Source organism: Chelonoidis abingdonii, chromosome 9 (genome assembly GCF_003597395.2).
Source record: "Chelonoidis abingdonii isolate Lonesome George chromosome 9, CheloAbing_2.0, whole genome shotgun sequence".
In the NCBI taxonomy this organism is placed as follows: domain Eukaryota; kingdom Metazoa; phylum Chordata; order Testudines; family Testudinidae; genus Chelonoidis; species Chelonoidis abingdonii.
In genome coordinates, this window is record NC_133777.1 from 18,115,225 (window position 1) to 18,137,772 (window position 22,548).

The following is a 22,548-nucleotide window of genomic DNA, read 5'->3' on the forward strand; positions in this document are numbered from 1 at the left end:
CTATGCAAAGACAGGGTCAAAGGGAAGATGCATTTGCCCACAGAAGTTCTGGTCCCTTGCAGCATGGTGCCAGTGGATCTGTGCTCCCAGGGATGATTTCTCAGGCTGTAGATACTCCTCGGACTCCATCCAGGCAGGGAACACAGAAATAATGATAAAGACACATGTGGTATTATATTTTTCTGAGAATCTCCATTCAAGCCTTGGCCCACTCCTACCTCGGCCAGTATCCACTCCTACCCACAATGAGTAGCCCGTACTCTAGGGAGGGGCCTCTGTGGGGACTACCACTGCAGAGGACCAAGTGCTGCATAAATGGATTTGGGGGCACAATATAAGTCTCACCTTGTACTTTGAACCTTACTTAAACAAACCTCTCATTTAAGTCAATAGCAGAGTGACAGTAAAAACTGAGGGAGCCCATTCTATGCCAGCCTTTCCTGACACAACAATAACATAGTTACGGCGCTGCACCTTGTGTTTTCTTCCAGGGTGAGTCAATGTCTGGCCTGCATAAGAGAAATAGGAGTTTCTCCTTTTAAGGGGAACCCTTATTTATCAAATTTATGGACAGACTTCTACATATCCTGGACTGGATACAGGGTGCTTTTATTTGGAAAAAATGGTATGTTAAATTTACCTTTACTTACATATACTTTTTCAACAGCAAACACCACTGAAGCCACATGCATGGAAACTAGCAAAAGAAAAACCTGTGAATCACACTCCATTGCACTACTAGAAGACACCCGAGCAATTTTCATTTTCCCATGGATGTTTTCTTCTTACATTTTTCACTCAGTATTTCTACTCATGGAGATTCCCTTACTATTTGTTCCAGAGCCCTCTGTTGGCCACACATCAATACTTCACTTGCCCACGGGCTGAACAAAATTAGTACTGACAAAAGAACTGAAAGATTAAAGAACAAGATGGATAGCAAAAGCATGAACATGACGTAGCAGTTCTCTGTGTGGGCTTTTTTACATAGGTTCTTGTTTTAATAGCTGTAACCCTGCCACACACACCTTTTCTCTTATTGAAGTATAGCTTGCATATTAGTGTGCAGGACAAGTATACAGGATGGAAAGGAGTTTGTGACAACTGGCAGGACAGCAGCATAATTATTCTTTGAAGAATTATAATAGTTCTGATTGGATCTAGACCTTTAAATGAGTTCTACAATTTAAAAAAGTTAATCCTTATTTAAAGATTTTTGTGCTGTTTGGAATTGTTCCATTTTACATTTAGTCAATTTATGTTGTCATGGCCCAGTGTTGAAACATGCCCCCGGAAGGGTCTCAGGTCTGGTAGGACAGGGCCCTTGAATTGTTTGGGCCAACTCCTCAACTGAAATAAGTTAGCTTAGCTCCATTGACTTCTATGCTGATTTACACCAGTTGAAGACATAACCCTGTGAGAATTTTAAAGGACACTTCAACAAATTAAAAAAAAAAAATCCCCAAATTGTTTTGCATCAAGACCTTTGTCTATACTGACCTTTTCTCATGCACAGCTTTAATGTCAATGACTAAGTATTTGCTGATGAAGTCCAAAAATTCCCGACCAGCTCTATTCAAAACTTTGGAGACAGGGCCCAAGGATTGGATCAGAGGTTCAGTGGGCCCCAGCCAAAAAATGCAATCAAAAGAAAAATCACTTGTATCTTCCCTATCCTCCAGGTTTTGCGAAGCCAAGAAAAACAAAGAATTACAATGACTGTGTCTAGCGTGAGCCCCACCTAAGACAGTTTTTGCACAGCAGAGGTTTTTCACATCATGGTTTCAGTAACTCACCTCTGTGCTGAGACCACTGCCCATCAAGCTGATCAATACTGTCTCATTGTTTGCTTGGACTCCATCGGTCTGTCCGTGTCTGTCTCTTGTCTTATACTTACATTGAAAGTGCTTTGAGGCAGGACTATTTCTTGGTTCTGTGTTGGTAGAGTGCCTAGAACAATGAAACTCCATGTCTGGGCTTTTAGGACTATGGTAATACAAATTAACAACCCCCACCAGCATCACCTCTGAACTGCATTTGTGTGAATTAGTGGAAATGCCAGAACACAGAAGCTTTATCACAGAGAATGATTTGTTTAGGATTGAGCGGTACTAACTCTGTTAAACAACAGCATTGTTTGGTGTCATTTTGGGTAATAACAAAAACCTTCATTTCACTACACCCTTTCAAAGCTGTCAGAAAAAATTACACTTAAAACTCATACCACAATATCATTCAATTAATTAACTCTGGTGCTAATTGTGTAAAAACCAGTTGTGGAGTGGGGCTTGAATCACTTGTAAATTAATATTAAAACTGTTTGGAAATGGAATCAACAGAAACTAAATCAATTCAGACTCTCTCCTCTCCTCCTCCTCTGGAAAAGACAGGACTACTTTTGAGTTGAGGCAGAAATCCCCTTATCACACTCAGCACATACTGCAGGCATATTTAGCACATGCCTTATTTGCATTTCTATAAAAGGCATTGGTATTATATAACCACATGTGGATTCTGCTGTGCTTTAATGGGCACCACTTTATACAGTCTCTTAGCAACAAATTGCCATTTGTAAGCTGAAACAAAAAGATGCAAGTCTTCCACTTTTCTGTCAAGTATGGATTCACTAGGCCTTTACTTTTTGGAGTAATATCTCATGTCCATGAGGAGGCCTTCTTTCCTTTGTCTGCAGCTACACAGTACTCATTGAAATGGATTACTAATTCTAGATCAGGCATCAGTGAGCCAGAGACACCAGTTGAAATGCATTGCTATGATAGATGCATGGTGATTAATATTCAACTGCAAGCTGTCCACATCTCTGGAAAAAAGTGTCCCTGCACAACCGGGGCAGAGCAGTGGGGGAGGGGGGGAGAGGGTTGGGATTTTTAATATGGGATTGTCTGATTTTAAATTAAAGTGTTTTGAGAATTAATAGAAGGGTGTTAGTGGTGTGTGGATCACAAAATGCATTAAGATTACATGAGAAACTCCAATGTATCCAGTGTAAAGAGAGGTTATTTCAAATGTATGATCTTTAGATTGCTTCCTGTGCAGAACTCAATCAAGAACCTTCCTAAACCATTTCTCACCTTCAGGCAGGGATCTGCTGCAGCACTGTCCATCTCTGAGACTGTACCATGTGGTGACTCTTTCTTTCTCCAAGCAAGAACAAATGCAGGAGCAAGCTGAGCCAAAGGCAAAAAAGTGATCTGTAATATACAAAGAGATCACCCAAAGAGAACTGGCTGCACAACATGTTCTGACAAGACTATGGTTTTACTCAGCTAGCACGCCAACATGAGGCAGTTTGTGCATCCACTGAAGTCAATGGCAAAACTCCAACTGACTTCAGTTAGTCCAGGATCAGGTGCATGTTTTGTAACAATGTGTCCATACAGAGGATGGCCAGACATACTTTCATCAGGGCAGACAAGGCGTCACAGTGACTCTATAACAAATCTTAATTTCAATATAAACTAATAATAATAGTCACCACAGAATAATAATCATAATAATCACCACAGAAACCCAAACACACTATCTTCTAAATACCCAAGCACATTCAGAAGAGTTTAGATATAACATATTTTCCATTAATAATTTTTTTTTGTTCCTACATTTTTAGTGACACCAAATAGCAACAAGCTAAAGGGAGGAGAAATAATTGGCTGCTTCTGTAATGATCTCTTATTTGCTAAGAAGGAAAGGAGTGCAGATGTTCTGATATCTTTTTAAGGGTATTCCTAAGTATGTGTTCATCTCTAATTGTGAGGCAGTCTATAAGCACATAAGTAATTATTACTCTTGCATTATTATAGCGTGCTCAAATGAAGCCTATGATAGCGATAATAGAACTCCCCACTTCCACTAATGATGAATTAAAGGAACTGGAAAGTAAACACCGCTAAATGTCGGCTTCTTCTGTTTGCTGACACACTATACTTTAGCTAATGAGCTCACACACTGACAGGTGAGTGTTTGAGTATATCTATACATGTGCCTATAAAAATAGTAATATACTGACACATAAACATAGAGGGCGGCGGAAGGCTCAACCTTAAATGAAATAGCATGTATTCATCTCCATCCTGCTCACTCTATAAATATGTCTGGCAAAGCAGAATTTACCTATGGGACAAGACCCTACACAAACATCAGTGACATGTTCAGCATTCACAAGGGAGACAATAGAGATGCCACAGGAGATTTCCTCTTAGTCGTTTTGCTTTGACTTGTTTGTACTTTTTCACTGGGGCCCATTGAGCAGCTCTCTGATCCAAGCCTTGGGCCCTATCTCTGAAGCTTTGAGTAGAGCTGGTTGGGAATGTTTCAACAAAATGTTTTTTTCAATTAGAACATACTTATTCATTGAAACTGAAGCTGCCCATGGGAAGAAGATCAGTAGAGACAAATCTCTTGAAGCAAATCAATTTGGGAATTTTTTTTTTAATTGTTGAAATGCCCTATTTCAACATTTTCTAAATGAAAAATTTCACGTTTCATTTTGAAATTTTTTGGTTGGATTTGAACCTCTCTATTAAATATTTATTTACTATAATTAGCTTAAATGTCAAAATTACAAATTCCATCCTTTCAGTTTGAAATGGCTTTTCTTTTAGAAATTTAAGTTAATCATAATAAAAGAAATTGTGAAAGTCAAAACTGAAATGAAACATTTCAAACTTATTTAAATGAAATGTTTCAGTTGAACCAATCTGATTTTCCCCCCCAAATTGCCAGTTCCCTAATATTTTGGAGATTATGATTTTTCACCTCCATCTCAAAATTTTTCCAACCCAAGCAAATGTATTTCCCACCTAGTTAAACTAATATATTGAGTTATGGAGTAATTTACTCAAAGACTTTGGGGTAGCTTTTCAGAATAATCATTACCTTAAAAGCTACGTCATATTTTCTTCTGCTTCCTGACAAACTTGAATCAACAGAGTCCTTAAAACTAGCAAGCTAATTACTGCGCATTCATCATTGCCAGTTTCAAGCTGTCCATTAATTCATGAAAGCCAAGAGTAATGACAACAGAAAAACTGGTAACACTAAGAAGGCAAAATGCATATGTATGTGTTTGAATGCACAAGTTTATCAAGGCTATGTCTTCACTATCCGCCGTATCGGTGGGTAGCTATCGATTTATCGGGGATCAATATATCGTATCTCATCTAGACACGATATATCAATCCCCGAATGAGCTCCTATCGATCCCAGAACTCCACCAACCTGAACGGCGGTAGCGGAGTCAACATGGGCAGCCGCAGACATCGATTCCGTGCCGTGAGGACGGTAGGTAATTCGATCTGAGATACTTCACGTAGCTGAAGTTGCGTATCTTAGTTCGATTTCCCCCCGTACTGTAGACCAGCCCCAAGAGTCTACTAATAGAAAGGCTCTGAACTGAATGCTAGCGTCACTGCTTCTCACATATTCTCATTCTGTTATTCAACCAGCGCAGGGCCAGACAGCTGAGTACATCAGCTGAGCCTCATGAGATGGGCTATCGTCACAAGATTTCACAATCGCTTGAAACAGTAACAAAACGAACCCCCCCCCCCTTTTCAAATCTGGATTTAGCCTGGAATCAAAGCTGTAGGGACAGATTCAGACCTGGGAAGAAACATTCACAACTCTCCAAAATTCATAGGACTTTGAATGGAAGATTCCATTTACGACATATGTCTAGTGCCTAGGGGAAAAAAAAAAAAGAGGAAAAAACTCTCTCAGTGGTCCAATATTGTTTGACTGGGGTGTGATTTTTCACAAGGACCCTTTGTTAGTGCAACTCTGCTCCAGCTAGAGGCAAGGGGAGCTTTGCCAATGACTTGAATGGGAACAGAGTTAAGCCAACGCAAAGTACTTGAGGAAAATCATATCCTCAAGAGCCTCAACCTAGTTCTGGCCTCTATCTCTAGTACAGTGGTGTAAAGAAGCTTTAAAAGCCTGGTTTTCTTACAGGGGAGGATTCCCCCTGCACAAGCACCGTGGAGGACAGCCATAGGACTCCACAGGACAGCCAAAGACCTCCCCCTTGCAAGTGTCGTGTAAGAGGACAGGAAGGTGCATGCGAGAGGTAGCACACAGCATACAGCACTGCAGCCCAGAGGGCAGCTCTGAGCAGCCTCTGTAACTTAGACAAGACTGACTATGTTACGCCAGGGCCCACTGAGCCCTTGGAGGATATGAAGCTGATTTCATGCCAATCAAGCCACCCCTACGCTTCCTCTGGGTGGTGAGTTCTGTGCTATGTCACACAGAAGCACAGCAGAGAATTTCATCCTGGGGCTCCAAACTGATCCATGGCCTACCACTGTTTCCACTGTCAAACCAGCATCACAGAGTTTGGATATCCCCCATTCCCCTGAGAAACTATGGACAGCCAGAAGGACGGAGACAAGGGGAGCCTTAAATAACGTTTTTGAGTTTAAGAGTGTTCTTGGGAAGCATCTCAGAGAGTGAAAGGCAGAAGAGCACCATCACCAACACTAGGAGACAGAGTGTCTGCCATACATAGACAGTCAAGAGGGAAAAGCTGCTAAATAACATTTTCAGACACTTACAGTTTCAAATATTTTTAGAGGGGAAAAATCTTAGAGATTAAGAAAAGGTCCCCTCACCTCCTTTGGGATATAAAGCATCCTACATGATCAGCCACTCCTAAGAGAGAGAGAGAGAGAAAACTCAAGGACTTTTGATTTCTGGGTTCAATAGCTGCAACAGCACTGTTAAGTTCTTTTAGTTCGCAATGGTATGTTCTGTGTACAATGTAAACCACACAAAATTAAGAGCTGAACTAAAAACAAAAATGTAGCACTGCAAGCTCCTTCTTCTACCATTGATTTTTTGTTTGTTTGTTTGTTTTATAAGCGCTCTGAGACCAAAAGTGGGAAGAAAAAGAATTTTTGCTTGAGCCTAGACCAAGGCTTAGCTGGTGTAAATCAGCATAACAGTTCATTTTAGTAGTTTTACATGGCATTACACCAGCTGAGGATCTGTCCCTGAAAGGTTAAATCCTTTGGCCAGGATCTTAAAGTGACCACTAAAGACACATTCTACTGTGGCTTGTGGGTTTTAAACAGTACAAACAGGTCCTCTCCCCATTAGCAACATTTTCCTATAAACTTCTCTAGTTAAGAATTTGATGTGGCATGAACAACCGAAAAGTATCCTTTTTTTTTGGTAAATCTATTGTGCTCTGTGAATTGCCAGAGTTTGATCTATTATATTGAAACTGGCTTAATTAATGTTAATTGGGAGCAGCTGAAGCTGTTGCCCTTGTAAAGGAAAAGGCCAGAGTCACAGAAGAATCTGTTAACATCCAGCTGGTGACAACCAAGCAGGGAACTGAACTGTGGGAAATTGAACTGGGAAACTGAAGTGCATAAATATGCAGATCCCAAGCAATGCGTTGCTTGCGTGATAATGTTTTGCAATCTTTCTGTAGTTTAGGCACATGGAGACAGAAAGGCTGCAGGGCAAGATGGTTTGAAAACCTCTCTGTAAAGTTAATACAGCTGCTCAACAAACATTTTGTCCTTTCTCTGACAACTTCAGGTTCTTCAAGAAGATCTCTCCGGTCCTCCCTCTCAGTTTCCAGTTTTCCTTCTCTTTCCATGATCCCCTTTTTCTTTTAATTATTTTGATTTGATTTATAAATCACTACTATATACACAGAAGTGAGGAATCACTAACGCTGGCTGGAGACAGATATGAGAAAAACAAATGGCAGCCTCCTGCCACTGCTTTCTCTGAGGCTCGGTCACTGCATGCCTACAGTACGCCTGCTCTTGCAGTTCAGGGCTGTTCAATGGGGGTACAAAAAGTACAGCTACCTAATGAGATGTCAGGTTGAGGCTTCTTTGACAACCTAGAGTCTGATCTCAGCTGGTGTAAATCCCCATAATTCCACTGATATCAATGGAGCAACACTGATTCACACCATCTGGGGATTTGGCACCTGGCCTATTAACTGTAATAATTTTGTACTCTCCTCCGAACATGCATCAGAATACAAAGAGAATCTTGCTTTTACGATGAACTATGAGACATGGAACAATCCTAGGACCAGTTCAAGGACAGAGGTATTACTCACACCAAGTAAAAAAATCATCCCACACCTAAATACCAACCCAAAATAAACTGGCTTTTGAGAGTACCAAGATATCACCACACTTAAGCGCCTAACTCATGTGTAATGATGCCACAGATAACCTGGCCTACCTTTTAGTTGCCTGCTATTTGATTACAAAGGGATTCATTGTACCAAATTCCAGATTCCCTTCTTAATACATTATCAATGTAAAAATTGACTGGCAATATCCCTGCAGTACTTTCTGGCTACATATTTGCCTGCATAATTTCATGTATATTCTGGTCTTTTGTTTACATCACTTACTCTACAACCTAGATTCTGTCTTCCTGAAATTACCTCTGTAAATAACCAAATGAAGCCAAAAATCTGACTGTCCATAGCAAAATACAAGCAATAACAGGGGGATGGGGGGAGACATGGATTCCAGGCAAGATTCAGAACTGGATATTGACCACCCTTAAATTTGGGGGTATTAGAGGATTTAGTCTGGGCCTTTTCAGATTCATTTCCAATTCTGGATTTAATAGACAACTAGTGGTACAGGGCTGTGGCACCCTTCTTAGTTAAGTCTAGAAACAGATTCGCTTGATGTAGAGCTCAAAAATGATATGACCAGTGTCCCGAGTGACTGATTTTATCATGGTATTCTGCCAGGACAATGGCTTTGCCTCACTAGCACCAGGCCATCCAAGTAGTATGTTTAAACTGTAGAATTGCTTCTTAGTGTTTTAACCTCATCCAATCTCGTGCTCCAATCTAATACCAACCAGTGTTTTCTAGCATGCCACTGATTCCAGGAGGTGAAGTGTAGTGCACTAGGAGAAGGTATAAATGTAGACTTAGTAGGTACACCTGTCTGAAGTCTGGCTGCCTGAAATAATTTTAACTTCAAACTTCTCCTGAAGGCAACAAGAAACAAGTCAAATCCTCACCTTCTAAAGAACATGACCAGTGTCACTGTATGCTAATGAATGCAAACCATCAGTTAACAGTAATGGAAAATCAGGAGTGACATGACAGGCAGCAGCTTGCTCTCCATGTACTAAAAACCTGAATTTAAATGCAGTTGGGGGATTAAAAGCACATATAGGTGGAATATATTAGAAAGTGAAATATTTAATCTTGAATACTAATCTATTAGAAGAATGATTTCATTTCCTTGCCATATGTGCCACCATGATATGCTTTCAAAAATGAGATGACATTAAAATGAGCTTCCCTTTTCAAGTCAAGTCTTTGTATATTATTATATAGGTCCTATTTGGGGGGAATTAAAAAACACAGTTATGGAGTCAGTGTAATAGCAATAAATTAGTTTATTTTTACCCCTACGTATAAATGAACTAGTTAGCTCCCATACTTTGAGTATACGCACTGTAGAATAGTAAAGTGACTTAAGAACGCATTGCTCCATTGCTGCTGTGCTACCAGCACTAGGGTAAATCATTGCAATGAAAAGGAAATAAAATCTGAATAGGCCTGTTTTACAGCATGCACAGCCGACACCCTGAGTTTAGACAATATCCAGAATCAAAGAGTCAAGCCCAGACTTCATTTTATTTCTTTTATTCGCTATTATCAGAGGTTGAAATTTTCAAAGTCATCTAGGGGATTTAGACACATACTGGATCTTCCATTACGATTAATTAAAATTATGGAAGAGGTGTCTAAATCCCCTAGACTTCTTTAGATGTCCCAACCAGAGAGGGTTAAAGGGCACAAGTGTTCCAAAGACAGGGCTTGTTGAAGGCAAATTTCTTTTACAACTTTCCTGGTAATGATTACAGTCACAATAGTATTTTGCATCCCTACAGAACCTTTCCTCACAGGATCACAAAGTGCTTTGCAACCATTAATAGAGTTTACCAGCCCCTTTATTCTGCCATCTCTTTGTGGGGTATTTAAACATTATTATAATCATTTTGCAGATGAGGAAGGTGAAACTTGGCAGGTAAAGTGACTTGCCCAAAATCTCAGTGATAGAGCCCAGTCCTGTGATCTAACTGCTATGCCACATTATCTCTGCAAAAGCAGCAGAGAATCCTGTGGCACCTTATAGACTAACAGACGTTTTGGAGTGTGAGCTTTCGTGGGTGAATGCCCACTTCGTCAGACGCAGGTAGTGGAAATTTCCAGGGATAGGTATATATATGCTAGCAAGCAAGCTAGAGATAACGAGGTTAGTTCAATCAGGGAGGATGGGGCCCTGTTCTAGCAGTAGAGGTGTGAAAACCAAGGGAAGAGAAACTGGTTCTGTAATTGGCAAGCCATTCACAGTCTTTGTCTTATGTCCAGAGCTCGATGTGTCGATATTTGGCAGATGAACAAGCTTCAGCAGTTCTCTTTGAAAGTCTGGTCTCTGAAGTTTTTTAGCCTGCAGGATGGCCACCGTCTCTAAGGTCCTGCTATAGTGTGGCCAGGGGAGGTTGAAGTGCTCTCCTACAGGGTTTTGTATAGTTGCAAGAATTAACTGATCATCTGATTTGTGTCCATTATTATCCTTTTCCGTGTGACTGTCCAGTTTGGGCCGAATGTACATAGCAGAGGGGCATTGCTGGCATATGATCGGCGTATGATTACATTGGTGGACCGTGCAGGTGAATTAAACCAGTGAATGGCTATGGCTGATCTGGTTAGGTCCTGTGATGGTGTACGCTGGTGTAGATATGTGGGCAGAGTTGGCACTGAGGTTTGTTGCATGGATATGTTCCCTGAGCTAGCAGTTACTATGGTACGGTGTGCAGTTGCTGGTGAGAATAACGTAATCAGGTTAGTGCAGGTTGTCTATGTGGGCAAGGATTGGCCTGCCACCCAAGACCGTGAAAGTTTGAAGATCATTGTCCCAGGATGGGTCTGTAGATAACCCTGATGCATGCGTTGGACGGGGTATTTCAAGCTGGGGGGCTGTAATGTGATGCCAGTGAAGGTCCTGTTGGTTTTTTTTTGGGTTTAGTCTTGGCATAAAGGAGGCGTCTGGTACACACTGGCTCTGTTTGATTCTGTTCCCTACACTTTCCTTCGTGATGCGGGGTATATGTAGTTTGAAGAAAATGCTTGGTGAGATTTTGTAGATGTTGGGTCTCTGTCTGAGGGGTTGAGAGAGATAGGTTGTAGCGCGGTATCAGTGCTTGGCTGTAGACAATGAATCGTGTGATGTCCCACGGGGATGGGAAGCTGGAAGGCATGAGGTAGGCAATAGCGGTCGGTAGGCGGATTTTCGATATAGGGTGGTGTTACAATGTGACCAATCCTTATTGCATACCGTAGTGTCTAAGAAAGTAGACCTCCCCATGTAGATTGGTCCAGGCTGAGGTTGATGGTGGGGTGGAAGTTTGTTGAAATCGTGGTGGAATTTTCTACGAGTCTCCTTCCCATGCGGTCGCAGAATGATGAAGATGTCATCAAATGTAGGCGAGGTAGAGAAGGGCGTGAGTGGATGAGAGGTGAGGTAAGCGTTGCTTCCCAGGTCACCATCAAAATATTTGGCGTAATTGTGGGGCCATACGGGTGCCCATACAGTGCCAACTGATCTGGAGATAGATATTGTCTCAAAACTTGAAAATACGTCGTGTGTGAGTATAAAGTGGCAGGCAGAGCTGTAGTCAGCCAGTTGATGCTGTGGCTCATCAGGGATACTGTTTCCTGACAGCAGTTAAGTATCTCTAATGGGCCATCTGTGGTGTGGGATGTTAGAGTAGAGTAGCCTCTAACATCCATGGTAGGCGTAGGGAAATGGTGTGTCTGGAGGTGGACCCAATGCATTGTAGTTTCCTCAGGAAATGCAGTTGGTGATCACACGGAGATAGCCTGGGAGTGCTGGTGCATAGGTCCTGAGAGAGAGTCCACAATATCCAGACAGTATCCATCAAGTGAGAGTGCCAATGCCCGAGGATGATGGGGGCGTCAGGATTTTCCGGGTTTGTGCGGATCTGGGTAGTAGATAGAATAACCCTGGTTCATGGCTCTGAGAGGGTATGCCTGAATTTGGTCCGGTGGTAGTGTAGGGAGTGGCCTTGAGCCTAAATCGTCCAAAACTGAACAGTCACTACAGAAGAAACACCTGGACACTAAACAGGAGAAATCAAAGCAATTGGCAATGGCGACATCAAAACCCTTGTTAAGGAGAGCACTCCAACCTGCCCCTGGCCACACTATAGCCACGACCTTCAAGGTGGGCCATCTGAGGCAAAAAAACTTCAGGACCATGACTTCAAAGAGAAACTGCTGGAGCTTCAGTTCAATCTGCAAATTCCACCAACCATCAAGCTCTGTGACTAAACAAAGACTGTGAAATGTTGCCAATAGCAGAACCAGTTTCTCCTCCCTTGGGTTTTCCACACCTCTACTGCTAAGATAACAGGGCCCCAATCCTCCCTGATATGACTAACTCTCGTATCTCTAGCTTTGGATTGCTAGAATTAGCTATACCTTACCTCCTGGAGGAGAGAATTTTCCACCTTACATGCGTCTGACGAAGTGGCATTGACTCCACGGAAAGCTCACGCTCCAAAACGTCTGTTAGTCTATAAGGTGCCACAGGATTCTCTGCTGCTTTTACAGATCCAGACTAACACGGCTACCCCTCTGATATTATCTCTGCAGTAACTGATTAGCTCATAACTTGTGAATGATGTGAAGTAGAGCCAAGAGCTAATGCTGCTGGGAATCAGGTGAAGTCTCTTGTCAAGCCTTTATGCCGCTCTTCAATTATGGGTGGGACAGGGAGCATATCCATCTATTATTAGTTAAACATCATCAGAATTACTTTGATATAGAACCAGCAAAACACCCTCTCCCATTAGTGGAGAGGGGCAGAAAAGAATGACATTTGATCATAAGAGAACATCCCATAACTACTGTATTAAAAAACAACAAATGGCTCCAAGATGAGATGAGTGTTGTTTGTCTTAGGTCATGACTGTAGAGCGGATGTAGAGGCCCATGAGCGCTGGGATCCAAGCCCACAAGGTATTGAGTGTCTCCTGGGAAGTGCAGAGAATCTGCAGCTAATGAGATCTCGAGCTCCTCCAGCTTTTCCTGAGACTGAGCTCTGAGAGGTCTTTCTGTTTAAGGGCAACAACTCTGCAAACCCTTGGTGCTGGAGAAGGACATCACAGAGAATATGGAAGCCATGAAGGAAAGGGGTACTTTAATAAGGCAGGTTATTTACATTACAGCCCCTTACTGAGTTACAGGAAAGTGTCCAGGAACATGGGAAAGTAGTAGCAGGAAGCACAGTACAGAATTTGCTTCTCCTTTCCCTCTTCTAATTGTCCTAACCTTAAAAAAGAGACTTGGGTGTTCTTACCTGGGGGCAAATTGTTGGTGGAGCTTTCCCTGGAACCAGGGAAGGCCACAGGGTTTGTTGCTGACTGTTGGGCTCCATTTTGAGTCATGGGCAGGGGCTTGAAAGACCTGTTATTTATGCTTTTCTACAGCACCATCTGGGGTTAGAAATGCAAGAGGGAATAGCTCAGCTACTTCCCATTGAAACGGCATAGAGAGGTAGAGGGGGCTGATTGGCCAAGACTAATAAGGGGTGGAACTGTGACAGGTTGCCCCTGCTGGGGGTACCACTGAGCCCATCGGTTCCACCAGTCTGGGGTCCCTTACACCACCCTGCTGAGCCAGGCCCTCAAGCCTCCTGCAGCAGGCACACAAGTAGGGCTACACCCAGCTGCAGAAAGACACAGACACAGAGATCAGCGTTGCATGGGAAGACTCAGCTCACGAATTGTCCAGCACTTAAATGCACACCTCCTCTGACGTGTAAACCCAAAGTTGTATTTTCTTGCGCTGCACAGAAAACTGTATAGCGTAAGCTCATGAAATTCCCTCCCTCCCTCAATGTGAAGGAAAACATGCACAGCTTTTTGCCCTCCAGTTATGAATTGCACAGATAGGTCTAGAGAAAACACAGATGTAACAACTAGAAAGGATAGATTTTAAGTGATTATAAGGGACAGCAAACAGATCAAAACAGATTATTGAGCAAATAAAGCAAGCACTCAAACTAAGCTTAATACACTAAAGAAACTGGCTACAAGTAGTAATTTCTCACCCTAAATGATGTTTTAAGCAGGTTGTAGAGTTTCTTGAAGACAAACTGCTCCTGCTTAGAGCTTAGAACTCCAGGTATTCCTTCCACATGTTCGACACCTTCTAGTGTGGGTCCAGTACTTTCTTCCCCCGATCAGTCTTAGGTATGTTCAGCAGTCATCTTGGGCAGGAATTCCATGAAGAACTCACCCTGATTAACTCACTTTCCTGCCTTAAATAGGATTTACATATGGTGGGAATCTTTTATGGCCCAGTTTGCTTGCCACGCCCTTTGTGGAAAAAGATGGAGTTCAGTACCAGTAGATTCACATGAATCTACAGTGTCAAAGCAGTCATAAATCCTCAGGAAGATTTCCCAGGGAGGTGGGAGATTAGCATCTTCAAAGTCCTATTGTTCTCCCTAATGGCCAATCCAGACTGATTGCATTCTGTCTGGTGGGCGTTCCCTAGATGTAAACCCACTTGCAATTGTTACATAGTCAATATGGCTAAGTTTAGATACAAAAATGATACATGCATGCAAATAGGATGATCATATTCAGTAAATCATAGCCTTTCCAATGATAGCTCACAAGACCCATCTTGCATAAAACACATCTTAGTTATGCCATGTTCATATCGTAACAATATCTCTATGAAGAATATGGGGCGGAGTGTTACAGGAACTAGGAGACTATACAGTTGATTTCCAATCATGGAAACTTGTTCCCTTTTGGAAGTTCACTCAAACTAGGAGCAATCGGGTTAATGACCCAGCGAGGCTTAGGAGCACCCTTCGAATTGAGCCCTCGCCCAAATGAAATGCTTGTATTGGTTAGATCTCATTTTAAGGATTTTTGTCAGATGCTCCCTTGCCTTTAAAAAGTGGATTTAATAAAGGGATGTTTATTTAATGTGACCCTAGCTATTGCAACTTTGTAAAGTACGTCAATATGTTTTTCAATGGGACCTTTAATTAAAAGTCATTTATTCTGACAGTTACAAAGGCTTCCTGGCTTCTCTCTGGAATCAGTGGCCCCTCATTTCCCATGTTACAATCACAATGTGACACTGACTCAGGTGATGAGTCCTAGAGACGTCAGTGGCATTATGGTCAGAAGGAGCTGTCATAAACAGATAGTTTAGGGTTAATGTCTCTTTTACCTGTAAAGGGTTAAGAAGCTTAGTAAACCTGGCTGACACCTGACCAGAGGACCAATAGGAGGACAAGATACTTTCAAATCTTGGTGGAGGGAAGTCTTTGTTTGTGCTCTTTTGTTTTTCGGGGTTGTTCGCTCTTGGGATGAAGAGGGACCAGACGTCAATCCAGGCTCTCCAAATCTTTCTGAATCAGTCTCTCATGTTTCAAAATTGTAAGTAACACCAGGCAAGGCAGATTAGTTTTATTTTTGTTTTCTCAACTTGTAAATGTCCTTTTTTGCTGAAGGGATTTTACCTCTGTTTGCTGTAACTTTGAACCTAAGGCTAGAGTGGGTTCCTCTGGGCTATACAAATTTGATTACCCTGTAAAGTATTTTCCATCCTAATTTTACAGAAATAATTTTTACCCTTCTTCTTTAATTAAAAGCTTTCTTTTTAAGAACCTAATTAATTTTTCCTTGTTTTAAGATCCAAGGGGATTGGATCTGGACGCACCAGGGATTGGTGGGGGAAAGAAGGGGGGATGGTTAATTTCTCCTTGTTTTAAGATCCAAGGGATTTGGATCTGTGTTCACCAGAGAATTGGTAAAGTCCCTCAAAGCCACTCAGGGAGGGGAGAGTTTTGGGGGGACAGGAAGTGCTCCAAACACTAACTTCTGGATGGTGGCACAGTACCAAATCTAAGCTAGTAATTAAGCTTAAAAGTGTCCATTCAGGTCCCTACATTTGTACCCTAAAGTTCAGAGTGGGGAAGGAACTTTGACAGGAGCCTATACAGAACTTGGGTTTAGAGCTTCTTCCGCAGGCCAAGCCGTCTTATTACTCACAGTGGAGTTGCTCGAAGAAGCCATTTTAGTGGAGGGAAGTTAATTCAGACTCCTGCTGAAGTAAAACAAACAGAAAGAACCATTCATAGAGTGAACATAGCATAGAGGAAGTGATTCTTCTTTGGGAAAGCATGTGCTTGCGTATGATAACCCAATATTTGCCAAGCCTCATGAATGTGACATTGTAAATACAGTGTGTCAGTACAATGGCTTTAATTAAGGAAAGCATTTTGAAGAGGGAAAGAGGCATAATTCCCTTCCAGCAATAAAGCTAGTTTTCTGAGGCATTATCTTTCTGCATAGCTTGTGGATTTGGAGTTATTGAATATAATTACTGGCTTGGGAAAACTCTTTTAATAGACTGGGTTTGTGTGGTCCCAACTAATCTGTCTTTTTAAGCACCTCTGTGCACTCCAGCACCAAAAAATACAGTTCTAGGACCGTAACTATCACTAGTCAGGCTGGAGACTTGCGTTTAAACTGCTTTAAGGATATTGTGCCAGGCTAGCAAACCCTGAAAAAGCACCGTGGTGGGGTCTTGTGGTGTTGTCTGCAGATCTTTAAGGTTCACTTCATTCCTTTCTAATTAGTCATTTCCCAAGCACTTTAAAATAGTCAGGATTGCTGCTTTTTTATTATAACATTTGAGCAACGCTAGGTCCCGACACAGCAAATTTTACTCAGGCCAGTAATTCACAATTTCTGGAGTAGGCCCATGGACTTTGACGGAACTATTCAGGTGAATAAAGATTACTCGTGAATAGATGTTTGTGGATTGGTCTGCTACTCAGTTGTGCAGAAAAAGCCACAGGATTATTGTCAGCAATGACTATTTCCCACCCATGGTTCTGTGGCTGTGGAGATGTAAGAATCCTGACTGTTAATATGCTCAAGGAAAGGGGAGGCTACAAGGAGATCGGTTAGACTGGACAGGACTATGCTATGTCACCTCTGTAGGCACGATCCCTGCCTGAGCTCCCTGGACTGCATGGGACCGGTCCCCCGCTCACCATCCTTTCGAATGGCACAGCCTGCTTACACCCCTACCGTGTCCTTTTGAGATTAGACTAGAGCCAACTGCGTGGAGTGGGGTGGGGAAGGTAATGACACTGCCTCTTCCCTGCCCACTTTCAGGTGGTTTGCGCCTTAGGACAGCTAGGGGGAGCAGTCCCTGCACTCTTCTGCTCCTGGCACCCACCCCTGCACACAAAAGCTGGAGCCAGAAACAACCTGGTCCATTCCTTTCCATGCCTGATATTAAAGCATGGATCTGCACATGATATTAGTGTGGAAGTACATGTACTATTCCAACTATTTTGCTTTGCAGCTGCTGGGCCTTCATTCTTGCTATTGCTTAGCAGAGGTTATGTTTTATTTCCTTCAGCCTGGTTGCAGTTGTCAATACCATCTCAGCAGGTAACACTCTGCTGTCATCTTCTACTAAAAGTGCTCTTTCCTTTCTAGGGAGACACACGTAGAGTCACAGCAAATGAGCAAGTTTAATGAGCAGATTCATCCTGGCCTTGGAACAAGAGTGCAAGGTAACTCTTCTTCCTAAAAGGCAAGAACATGGGGTTAGGGGGTGGGAGACAAAGCAAAGGTTAGGGACTGATCCTTGCTTAGACAAGGCATTTGAGACAGTTTAAGGCACTGGACTGGGAATCAGAAGACTTGAGTTCTATACCATGATTGTGGGCAAGTCACTTATCTCTGTCGTGCCCTGGTTTCCCTATCTTTATAATGGGCATAATACTGTTAGCTTCCTTTGTAAAGTGCTTTAAATTTACAAAAGAAAAATGCTATATAAGAGCTAGCTTTTGTCGGCAGAGCTGGTTGGGATTTTTTTTAAATCAAAGAATGCTGCTTTCTTGAAAGTTTCAGAGGTCCAGGGTGGAATTTCTGGAGAGAGACCCCAGCGAGTAGACTACTCACCTCAGGGAGACCCAGGGTTCAAGTCCCTGCACCCAATTAGACAGAACAGGAACTTGACCCTGGGGCTCCTACCTGCCAGGTAAGTGTCTTAACTACTGGGCTATCGGATAGTTGGGGACAAAGAGAGAGAGTGTGTGGGTGTGGGTGGAGAGGGGTTTTTTTGCAAAAGAGAAATCCTGTTTTCTGGCCAGCCCAATTTTTAATATTTGCAGAGTAGGCTCATTGAAGCCAGTGGGACTAATTTGCATCAATGAGCATGACCTAAACGTACCAGGCTAAATTCCCTATGTGCAGGGCCACCGAGAGTGGGTTTGGGCTATGGTGAAAAAAATTTTTTAGGCCCCCCGAGCAAGGGCGGACCAGTTAAACAGGGCCAACAAAGCCGGGGAAGCCAGGCCCCGGGCCCCCTTCTGGACTGCCGGACCCCAGTAACTTGTACGGCTTCCCCCCAACACACACCCCCCTCGGCCCTGCCTAAGTGGCTAAAAGAATAAGAATAGTATTAAGAATAAAAGGCTAGCATCTCTCACCTTATTTTCCATATTAAATAACTCATTTATCTGACCTACCTTTCCTTTATTTCTTGTTATTCGCATCATAGTAGGATAGTGGGACCCATGGTGCTGGGCAGCACAGACAGCTTCTGCCCCAAAGTGCTACAAGCTAAATAGACAAATCAAACAAAGAATGGCAGGGGAAACAGAGGCACAGAGCGATTAAGTTTTACACAGTGGGCCAGTGGTAGGACTTGCATCTCTGATCAGTGCTCTATCCTCTGGCACCTGCAAGGAAAGTCTTCACTCTGTGCTTTGCCTTAGGTTATTGATTTAAATGTCTCTCCCCAAGGAGCCCATGTGGTTTATAGTGTTGTGCTGTTTATAAAGTTCTTGTTTTAAGGCTTCCATTTAATACCTCTGTTATTCTAGCTGTTATAGCTGTTTGTGCAGCTATAAAAAGAGTTATCCTCTTGCTGCCTGAATGCTCCAGTAGGCTGGGAATGTGAGGCAGCGGCTGCAGAGTGGCTCGCTGGGTTGCCAGGGAGTTTATACCTTGCTTACTTGCAGACAGAAAAAGTAATTTAAAGTTGCAGGTACTAATGCGCTAAATTCTCTTCACACCTTGTGCAGCTGGGGCATTCAGCTGTATGGTTAAGCTTTGATACGGTGACCAGACAGCAAGTGTGAAAAATCGGGATGGGGGTGGAAGATAATAGGAGCCTATATAAGAAAAAGACCCAAAAATCAGGACTGTCCCTATAAAATCAGGACACCTGGTCACCCTAAGCTCTGAGGCTATGACTACACTGCAGTTAGACACCCCGTAGGATCCAGAGCCCAGGGTCCAGCCTGAGCTCGCATGTTTGCACTGTAATTGAACAGCCCCTTAGCTTGAGCCCAGTAAGCCCAAGGCAGCTAGCACAGCCAGATGTGGGTGCCTAACTGCAGCCTAGACATACGCCTGCAGAGCTTGAGAGTTTGTGGTTCAAGTTCAACAAACTGCAAAGGGAACACCACAGAGCTGACCTCTTCCTTGTCCCACGTTTTTTGCCCAGGGGTCTTTGTCTACTTCCTGTTCCACTCAACGAGCCGGGAGGACCCCGTCTTACCTTAGGAGCCTTCAGGCCGCGGTAGCCTGAAGCTCTGTTTCTTTCTTTCTTCAATTATTTCCCACAGGTCTTTGGGAGGCAACAGGGTTTGGGCAGACCATAGGTTGCTACTACCTTAAGTCCTTATAAGGAGAGGGATTGGCCTTGCATTGTCTTCAGTGCAGTCAGGCTCAGCCTGCAGAGTTCTAAGTCTGACATCTTCCATGACACCACAACTGGGCAGTTTGTAACGTGTGTAACAAACACAGAGCAACATAATCATGTAGGGGCAGACACAGGAAATTGTCCCGTCATGTCTGGAACAGCTTGATGATGACTCTGCCATATTGATCCTACACGCTTATCGTCATATTACCCATTTAAACATTGAGTGGCTATTTGTTATCACGCTGTAAAACCAAGGCTAAGAAAGCCTGTACATCAGGTATCGCTGTTATATCGTGCAGTACTACAGCTCAGGGGAATGACAAAAGATTTGGTTTAAATATCTGCTTCGGGTCTTAAATTGCTGGGTGACCAAAGTTATCCATAATTCTCTTACCAAGTAAGAGTAAACTTTGCTGAATTAAATGTGGTGTCTTATTCCTGTTGCATTTTAAACATCATAACATTTTGATCCTGACAGATTGAATAAATGCATGGCACAGACCACACAGTCAGATCTTTCGTGAACTTTTGGCAGCTATTATTTCAGTTTCCAATTTCATAAGAACTATGCTGAATCTGAATGCTTCCCCAAGATTAGATAGTTATTGATGCACAACTAAAATTTACATTTAGACCAGATATGCTTTATTTAATAAGTTGAGGAGAAGAGGAAAGGAAACAAAGCTTGGCGCGTTGGCTGAAGTCAAAATTAGCAGCTGGATCACAATAAGTCTGCAAAAAGCAGCATACCTTTTATTGAGGTATATTTATACTATTTACAAATAAAAAGAGGCTCCAAGTTCCAGGCTCCTTGATCATGAAATCCCTGGTCTGGTCCTGAATGAAATTAGGGACCAAGATTGTCTGATTATATCTACTCAGAACATTGTGTTTGGGAATGCATATTGGAGCCAGATCTGAATTTGATGGCTGGTTTGTCCAATTAGACCTAACTCTCTGGATTCAAACACTCCCAACTGGAAAGGTGCTTGAAATCTGAGTTTGGTTTTTGCATCTTGATCCTCTCTCTACTGACAGCCATGTGTCACGGATACCAAAGTATGTTTTGGGCCTGTTCCCAAGAGTGTCCAGTATAGAGAACAGAACGTATTGAAGAGCCGGTTAGGACATTCTACCATAGCCCAAACATGTGTGTCATGGAATGATTGACAATTTGCCATCTATGTCTATTGAAGTCTTTTTAATACCTCATTAATCTGCACACATCATCATTTACATACATAGAAATGGTAGTGTCACCTTACTTCTCACCAAAGACGTAGTAGCAATTCACATTAGTGAGGTCTAAAATTTCATTGGTTTGGGAAAATATGCTACAGTTCTTTACTAACAGATGAAGTATTACACACACACAGGCAATAAAACTAAGCCAGCATTGCCAAAAGAGAGGAACAAAATAACCTTTTTCTATTGCAAGTCCTCATGTACTCCAGTTCACTACATTTAGTAATGGGTCTCCCCAGGGCCGGCTCTAGCAATTTCGCCACCCCAAGCACAGCGGCATGCCACGGGGGGTGCTCTGCCTGTGGCTCCAGTGGACCTGCCGCAAGCGTTCCTGCGGAGGGTCCGATGGTCCTGCGGTTCCAGTGGAGCTGCCGCAGGCGTGTCTGCGGGAGGTCCACCAGAGCTGCAGGACCAGCGGACCGTCCACAGAAACGCCTGCGGCAGGTCCACCGGAGCCACCTGCCGCCCTCCCAGCAACCGGCAGAGCGCCCCCCGTGGCGTGCCGCCCCAAGCACACGCTTGGCGCGCTGTGGCCTGGAGCCGGCCCTGGGTCTCCCAGTCATGTGTGTGAATTAGCTAGGTTCTGCTCTATTGAAATATTTACTCAGATGAAGATTGATTAGGAATGGTTGATGAAAACTGTGATGGTAATATCCATACTACAAGTATATACACAGGCTCTGTAGTTGCCTTACCTGTCTGTCAGAATGGCTTTGTAGACTGCTCAGATGGCCCTTTCTCTAGCAAGTCACTTTATCCCCTCAGTGGCTCTTCATGCCCAAACTGTAGGCCCCAATTAAACAAAGAACTGAAGTGCATGTTTAATCAGGGCCCTGGTTCACCAATAAAGGACAGTGATAGGTTTCCAGGCCCTTTGAATAAAACGTAGTGATTTTTTTTTTTTTTTTGCAGACAATCTTTCCTCTGTGCCAGGACTAAAACACTGGTACTGTGTACCTTATGTATGACCTCAGCTCATGGCATTAAGTGCCAAAAAAAAGGCATTCCTGAACTGCAGGTGAAAAGAAAACACATGTTCAAAAGCACTTTTGGCGGCCAGGAGAACCTTCTGACTTGCTCGCGGGTGCATAGGAAATCCACAGATTATTTTCTGATGTCAAAGACTGTGTGCAGCCCTCAGGCATGCCCTATGGAGGCAACGCTGTATCAGAAAATTGCACCAAAGACAATCCACACACTCAATATACTCACAATGACATTGCTAAAGACACCAGGCACCAACTCATGAACAAATGCAATAACCAAAAGGGATATCTTTGATACTGGCAGACCAGGTGCCAGCTCATGCCAAAGCTCCAGGCCTCACTGAACACTTACAAATACACAGCTGGAAGCCGTCTTGCTTACCTGTGTGTTAGCATTATCAAAATAGACCTTATCAATTTAACATCTAAGAATGTGTTTACTGTTTAGACTTTAAAAATGCTTGTAGGATGCTTCATGTATTGATCTCATTTGTAACCTTT

At 42.9% G+C, this 22,548-nt stretch overlaps 1 long non-coding RNA gene across 1 annotated transcript; it reads right to left on the reverse strand.

The window, feature by feature from the left end:
- Positions 1-582: 582 nt before the first annotated feature.
- LOC142047256 (uncharacterized) lies at positions 583-3,399 on the reverse strand. The gene is made up of 3 exons (XR_012656449.1): positions 3,093-3,399; positions 1,797-1,950; positions 583-912 (listed from the first exon to the last, which is right to left on the reverse strand). It is a non-coding gene; the product is annotated as an uncharacterized LOC142047256 (long non-coding RNA).
- Positions 3,400-22,548: the final 19,149 nt, after the last annotated feature.